This window comes from Rhinoraja longicauda, chromosome 12, assembly GCF_053455715.1.
Source record: "Rhinoraja longicauda isolate Sanriku21f chromosome 12, sRhiLon1.1, whole genome shotgun sequence".
NCBI lineage: Eukaryota > Metazoa > Chordata > Chondrichthyes > Rajiformes > Arhynchobatidae > Rhinoraja > Rhinoraja longicauda.
In genome coordinates, this window is record NC_135964.1 from 20,324,673 (window position 1) to 20,333,243 (window position 8,571).

Genomic DNA, 8,571 nt, shown 5'->3' on the forward strand with positions numbered 1-8,571 from the left:
ACATTTGCAGCCCCTTACTATATTCCCTATGCACTGATGATGGAACAGTCAAATTTTGCTCTAACTCCATTTATGAGTTTGTGGATGGCACCACTGTGGTGGGCTGGATCTCAAATAATGACAAGATGGAAGGAGATAGAGAACTTAGTAACATGGTGTCACCACCACATCCACTTCCTCAATGTCAGCAAGACAACAGAGCTAGTCATTGACTTCAGGAATCGAGGTGGAGTCAGCATTAATGGTGCCAAAGTGGAGAGCTTCAAGTTCCAAGGTGTAAATATCACAAACAATGGCCAAGAAAGCACAAATGCCTCTACTTCCACAGAAAACTACAGATGCACCATAGAAACCATCCTCTCTGGATATTTTACAGTTTGGTGTGACTATAAACCACAGAACGTGCAGGGTTGTGGATTTAGCCCAGACCAACCTCCCCACTGTAGACTCCATCGACACTTCACTCTGCCTCGTAAAGCAGCCAACATAATCAAGAACCTATTCACCCATGTCACCCTAGTGCGGTACCGCAAGGCTCGGTGCTGGGACCGCAGCTATTTACAATGTACATTAATGACTTAGATGAAGGGATTAAAGGTAACTGATGCAAATTTGCAGATGACACAAAGCTGGGTGGCAGTGTGAACTGTGAGGAGGGTGCTATGAGGGTGCAGGGTGACTTGGACAGGTTGAGTGAGTGGGCAGATGCATGGCAGATGCAGTTTAATGTGGATAAGTGTGAGGTTATCCACTTTGGTGGTAAGAACAGGAAGGCAGATTATTATCTGAATGGTGTCAAGTTAGGAAATGGGGAAGTATAAAGAGATCTGGGTGTCCTTGTTCATCAATCACTTAAAGTTAGCATGCAGGTGCAGCAGGCAGTGAAGAAAGCTAACGGCATGTTGGCCTTTATGACAAGAGGAGTTGAGTATAGGAGCAAAGAGGTTCTTCTGCAGTTGTACAGGGCCCTAGTGAGACTGCACCTGGAGTACTGTGTGCAGTTTTGGTCTCCAAATTTGAGGAAGGATATTCTTGCTATTGAGGGCGTGCAGCGTATGTTCACTAGGTTAATTCCCGGAATGGTGGGACTGTCGTATGTTGAAAGACTGGAGCAACTAGGCTTGTATACACTGGAATTTAGAAGGATGAGAGGGGATCTTATTGAAACATCTAAGATTATTAAGGGATTTGGACACATTAGAGGCAGGAAACATGTTCCCAATGTTGGGGTAGTCCAGAACCAGAGGCCACAGTTTAAGAATAAGGGGTAGGCCATTTAGAACGGAGATGAGGAAAAACCTTTTCAGTCAGAGAGTTGTGAATCTGTGGAATTCTCTGCCTCAGAAGGCAGTGGAGGCCAATTCTCTGGATGCTTTCAAGAGAGAGCTAGATAGAGCTCTTAATGATAGCGGAATCAGGGGTTTGGGGAGAAGGTAGGAACGGGGTAATGATTGCTGGCTCAAAGGGCTGAATAATAATAATATTAATAATATTCATTTATTGTCGTTGCAACAAGTGCAACAAAATTAAAAAATAGCAATCCTGACGGTGCGTAAAAAACGTATATGCAATAAATGCAAAACAAATAAATACCAATATATTAAATACAAAAGTTTTAACAGTGTGACCTATTGCAGAAAGTAGTGTTCAATTCTCGTATGGCCCTGGGGTAAAAACTGTTCTTGAGTCTGTTTGTTCGGGATTTGATCGACCTGAAACGTCGACCAGAGGGCAGAAGAACAAACAGACGGTGGCTGGGGTGGGATGGGTCTTTTATTATTTTTCCTGCTCTACTGAGGCAGGCTGAACACGTGCTCCAGGGAGGGCAGTGAGCAGCCGATGATCTTCTGGGCCGTCGTGATGACCCTCTGAAGGACCTTCCTGTCCTTTTCTGAGCAGCTGGCATACCATGTGGTTATACAGTATGCCAGCACACTCTCGATGGAGCCGCGATAGAAGGACATCATGAGCTTCTCCTGCAGGTTGGTCTTCCTGAGGATCCTCAGGAAGTGGAGTCTCTGCTGTGCCTTCTTCACTGTGGTGATGGTGATGGTGTTGGTAGACCAGGTAAGATCCTCTGCGATGTGCGTACCCAGGAACCTGAAAGCGGGTACCCTTTCCACACAGACCCCATTGATGTAGAGTGGGTCGTGCTCTGCACTGGTTTTCCTGTAGTCTATTATAAGTTCCTTTGTTTTGGAGGAGTTCAGGACAAGATTGTTCACTGAACACCATGCTGCCAACCTTTGGATTTCATCCCTGTAGGCTGTCTCATCTCCTCCTGAGATGAGTCCAACCACAGTCGTGTCATCCGCGAACTTGATGATGGTGTTGGTGGGATGGGTGGGGGCGCAGTCGTGAGTGTAGAGGGAGTAAAGGATGGGGCTCAACACACAGCCCTGTGGTGAGCCGGTGCTCAGTGTAATGGTGGAGGAGAGGTGAGGGCCTATTTTGACGGTCTGAGGGCGGTTGGTCAGGAAGTCCTTGATCCATTGACAGATGGTTTGGGAAAATCCAAGGTCAGACAGTTTGGTAACCAGTCTGCTCGGGATGACTGTGTTAAAGGCAGAGCTGAAGTCTAGGAAGAGCATCCTCACATAGCTCCCCTGGTGTTCAAGGTGGGTCAGTGCAGTGTGAAGAGCAGTGGCGATGGCATCCCCTGTAGACCTATTTGCTCTGTAGGCAAACTGGTATGGATCGAAGGTGGGCGGGAGGCTGGCTTTGATGTGCTGCAGGACCAGCCTCTCGAAGCACTTTGTGATGACCGGTGTGAGAGCTACCGGCCGGTAGTCGTTAAGGCTGCTGATGACAGACTTTTTCGGCAGTGGGATGATTGTGGCGGACTTCAGGCAGGGGGGGATGGTGGATTTTAAAAGGGACAGGTTGAAGATTTTTGTGAAGACCTCAGATAATTGGTCTGCACATTCCCTCAGCACTCTGCCCGTCACACCATCGGGGCCTGCAGCTTTCCTGGGATTCACTGCTCTGAGATTCACTCCTGCACAGTGAAGATATGGTTGTCAGGTGCTGGAGAGGGTGTTATGTCTGCCACTGTAGCTTTCACCTCGAAACGAGCAAAGAAACAGTTAAGTTCCTCTGCCAGTGAGGCGTCGCCGTCGGCAGTCGTGCGGTTGCTGGTCTTGTAGTTGGTGATGTGCTGGATGCCTTGCCATACCAGCCGTGGGTCATTGTTGGTAAAGTAGTCCTCAATCTTCCTCTTGTAGGACACTTTGGCATCCTTGATGCCTCTCTTCAGGTTGGTTCTAGCAGCACTGTATAGAGCTCTATCACTAGACCTGAAGGCGGTGTTACGGTCCTTGAGGAGAGACCTGACATCCTTCGTCATCCAGGGCTTCTGATTGGGATACAACCGGATACGTTTGTCGACGGTGACATTGTCAACACAGTTTTGGATGTAGCAGAGTACAGTTGATGTATACTCCTCCAAGTCCTGATCCTCAAAAATATACCAGTTGGTCCTTTCGAAGCAATCCTGCAGCTACGAGGAAGCTCCTTCAGGCCATGTCTTAACAGTCTTTATGGTGACTGGAGCTTTCCTCCTGAGTGGGGTGTATGCTGGAGTTAAGAATATGGACAGGTGATCTGACTGCCCTAGGTGTGGTAGTGGTGCTGACCTGAAACCCTTCTTAATGTTAGAATAAACCTTGTCTAGTGTGTTTTTTCCCCTGGTAGTACATCTTATATGTTGTTCAAATTTCGGGAGAACTGTCATCATCATCATCATATCATCATATATATACAGCCGGAAACAGGCCTTTTCGGCCCTCCAAGTCCGTGCCGCCCAGCGATCCCCGTACATTAACACTATCCTACACCCACTAGGGACAATTTTTCACATTTACCCAGCCAATTAACCTACAAACCTGTACGTCTTTGGAGTGTGGGAGGAAACCGAAGATCTCGGAGAAAACCCACGCAGGTCACGGGGAGAACGTACAAACTCCTTACAGTACAGCACCCGTAGTCAGGATCGAACCTGAGTCTCCGGCGCTGCATTCGCTGTAAAGCAGCAACTCTACCGCTGCGCTACCGTGCCGCCCGTCACCATGTCTCTAGGTCTACATGGTTAAAGTCTCCGGCTATGATGTGGGCTGCTTCTGTATATGTGCTCTGTTGTGAGTTTATTGCACCGAGCAGGTAGCCTAAAGCTGTGCTAGCGTTAGCATTCGGTGGGATGTAGACCGCTGTTACTATAACCACTGTAAATTCACGAGGAAGGTAAAAAGGCCTGCATTTAACTGTCAGGAACTCCAGATCAGGAGAACAATGGCTATCCATGATTTGGATGTTAGTGCACCAGTTGTTGTGCACGTAAATGCATAACCCCCCCCCCTTGCTCTTACCGGAGTCGATGTTTCTGTCCCAGCGAAACGCTGTACGCCCGGCTAGCTCAATGGCTCCGTCCGGGATAAGTGGATGAAGCCATGTCTCTGTTACTAAGAGAATACAACAGTCCTCAACGAGTTTGTTTGCTGATATTCGTAGTTTTAATTCGTCCATTTTGTTGATGATGGATCTGGCGTTGGTGAGAAACATGCTCGGTAGCGGTGGTTTGTGTGGCTGTCTCTTTAGCTTGGCAAGTATACCGGACCGGCATCCTCGCTTTTGCTTCCTGTCTCTCCTCCGCCTGCGACGCCTGTTCGCGCCGACAACTATCCACGGAGAGCCCGGTGTCCTGGCTATCTCCTCCGGTATATTTCGTGGGTGTGGAAATTCATTCGTAAGGTCCCGATTGCACTGGAATCCTATGATCAGAAGATCCTTACGGTTGTAAGTATTTGCGTGATTAAAATTGACTAACAGACATAACACACATAACAGACATAACACACATAAAGAGCACCGAAAGGGAGAGCTGTGAGCCGCTGCGTCTGTGCGCGCCGCCATTTTCTTATCCTACTTATCCTATTCCTGCACTCATTGTCTATTGTCTATTGTCTATTTGAACATTTTAAAGCATACACCACCAGATTCAGGAACAGATTCTTCCCCACTGTTATCATATTACTGAATGGTCCTCCCATGAGCTAGGGTGCAGTCCCGATCTTCCAATCTACCTCATTGCAGACCTTGGACTTTTTCTCTGTAACTAACACTATAATGTTGCAACACTGTACCCTGCACTTTGGTAATTTTCTCTTTGCACTGCCTGTTGTAGTTATGTATGACTTGATTGTATTCATGTATCGTATGAATTGAATGGATAGCAGTCAAACAAAAATTTCCACTGAATCTCGGTACACATGACAATAATGAACCAATATATATACCCATGGACAACTTTCATTGGATTTTCTACACACAGATATGAGCTCCTTTATTCTTAATGTACATTTTAGGCTCTATGCTTATTCACGAGCAGTGTATGAAGTCACATTCATTTCCATTTATTTGCATTCATTATCACATATTAAAATGCATAATGTAACTCAGTTCAGTAGTAGAGATGAAATGTGTCAACTAGCTTCTGGTTTAGTGCTTCAACTTACTACTGGCAATATGTTGAGATGCTGATTTCAGATATTTGCAGGATTCCCTTTTGTGTAGTAAGTGAAAGAAATTGCAGCTAAAATCTGTCTAAAGGACCATTGAGCCAATAAGTCAGATGTCCTTCTGTTTTTCTTATGTTTAAACCATTAACAAGACCATAATACCAAGTCGGAAGTATCCAAGAAGCTGCACTCTCCTGGTCTCGTGATGTTGTTCCTTTCTTTCTCATTGAGATGACAACAACATTTTCTGCATCTTTTACAACAACTCCTACCTAAATACCAACTAAATTAATATTACAGTTTTTTTAATCTTTTAATTTTCATCAGCAGTGTTCCTTAATGAATCAGCTAGTTCCCTGTAGACAGCTCTATGGACCACAATGCATCCCTAGCAATGTTAGCCCGATGCAAGTTGGCTCAAGTCCAACATGCCAGGTGTGGAAACGATACCTTCATAATTTTGCCATGACATCTCAGCACCAAGTGCTGGCTCCAGGCTGTCTACAGTTGTTCCTTCAAAAACCACATACAAAGCTGCTTCTCCAATACAATCTTCAATCTTCCTCTATATTTTCCTTGAAGCTAATAATGTTAAAATTACATCCCCTTGACAAATGTTATCATAATACAATTGAATTACTGTGCCAACCAAACAATGAAAAAAAAAACGTGCAGGAAGGAGCTGCAGGTGTTGGTTTACACCGACGATAGACACCAAAAGCTGAAGTAACTCAGCGGGTCAGGCAGCATCTCTGGAGAAAAGGAATAGGTAACCTTTGGGGTTGAGACCCTACTTCAGATGGAGAGTCAGGGGAGAGGGAAACGAGAGATATGGAAAGGTACATAGAATAAATTAACGAAAAGTGTACAAAAGGACAAATCAAAGCCAGCAACGATGATCAAGGAAAGGAGGAGCCCACAATGGTCTGTTGTTGCTGTGGGGAAGGTGATAACAAATGATACAAACTGCAAAACTCAGCAGGATGACAGTAAAACTAGTACGGTGACTAGGGTGGGGGAGGGGTGTGCAAACCTGTCGAATTGTGGCAACATTTAGTAAAATTGTGGGGTATTTTTCAGAAATGACATATTTATATATCAAGGTGACATTGTGGTGTTTATATGTTGCAACATGTGATAAAGGTAACAGTATCAATTTTTGATGATCACTTAATGATATTATGCGATAATGCCAATGACCAATTCCACCAATCTGTCATTTTTAAAACAACCAGCTGCTTGAATAGTTTAATGTCATTTTATCTTGCTTTTAGAAACAAGTGGAATAACCTTTGCTCTATTATGTTACTTTCCCCACCATGATTAAACCTCTGTTGTGTTCTGAATCTTTTTTCTCAGTTTAGAGATAGAGTGAAACAATTTAGAGAAACAGGCCCTTCGGCCCACCAAGAACACAACGATCATTGATCGCCCATTCAGACAAGTTCTATGTTATCCCACTTTTGCACCCATATGGGGCAATTAACCTACACACTGGCAAGTCTTTCGAATGTAGGAAGAAACCGGAGCTCCCAAAGGAAACCCACGTGGTCACAGGAAGAACATGCAAACTCCACACAGATAGCACCCAAGGTCAGGATCGAACCTGATTCTATGGGCGCAGTGAGACAGGAGCTCTTCCAGCTGTGCCATTGTGCTGCCACAGTGCCGCCCCAATGTCTTATGTCTTTTTGATTCTTCAAACGATAATAATGCTCTAATTGTCTCAAATTCCATCCCTTTCATTTTTTCCCTGCTGCCGTTTCAGGATTATAATTTATATAGTGAACATTTAAGAAACAGTTACACAGGTACATCGATAGGACAGGTTTGGAGGGATATGGGTTGGTGGGACTAGCGCAGCCGGGACATGTTGGCCGATGTAGGCAAGTTGGGCTGAAGGGCCTGTTTCCACACTGTATAACTTTATGACTCTATGACTCGTGGGGGAACATATGTGTGGAGGAACATAATTAATTTCCACTTCAGAAGCTGAATAGCAGCATCAGCATTCAAAGCTATGTTGTTGTGTTGTCCATTGTGCAAGTGTCTTCTTCCTAATATCCTTTCATTCTTTGTATGGATATACAGGTAATGGAAAGTTATGGATCATTGGCAGGCAGAAGAGATTAGTTTATCTTGGCATCATGTTTAGTACAGACATTGTGGGCCAAAGGGCTGTCGTGTTCTATATTCCATGGTCCTCATCATGTGCCCGTTCACCACACAAACAATTATGATGAGAAGAACTACTCACGCTCTATATTCTTCAGATCCATTCTGAAGAAGGGTCTCGACCCGAAATGTCACCCATTCCCTCTATCCAGAGATGCGGCCTGTCCCGCTGAGTTGCTCCAGCATTTTGTGTCTATCTTCGGTTTAACCAGCATCTGCAGTTCCTTCCTACACTTAACATTTAACATTCTTGATTAACCAACTCCAAACATTGCCTGCACATTCCCTCTGGGAGATGCAGTCTGGTCCACTGAGTTACTCCAGCACTTTGCGTTTTGTGCAAGATTCCAGCATCTGCAGTTCGTTGTCCCTTGGTTAATATGTGTTTGGCTCTGTTACAGCCAATTCTAAATCATCACTATTGCTGCTGAAATTGCAATTTTTAAATTTTTTTTAAAATCTTGAGCTAATGAATACAATATCTCTCATGTATTTTAATTCATTATACTGCATTTCTAGGCTTTTAAATTTTTACCTAAAATCAACACGTTTAATTCAAATTCCATTCAATATAATAGAATGCAGAATATTTCAGGGTAAGATTTCCGCCTGGGAAAATATTTCATTTTGTGATGATTCTGTTGGGTATCAGAGGACATCAAAGGTAAATCGGAGGGAAATTGTATGAATGCCAACCTCATCAGCTCCGGATTTTTCTCACACAATTTCTTGACCACAATTTCTCATCAAAATGGTGTTAAGTGCTGTCAGAAAGAGGCCCTGATTTTAATTATCTGGTTTAAACTTGTCAAAACGTGTATGTGGTAAGTAAAACACTCGCCTGAGTAGACCTAGATTTATCTGGTTAAAGACAATCTTACTT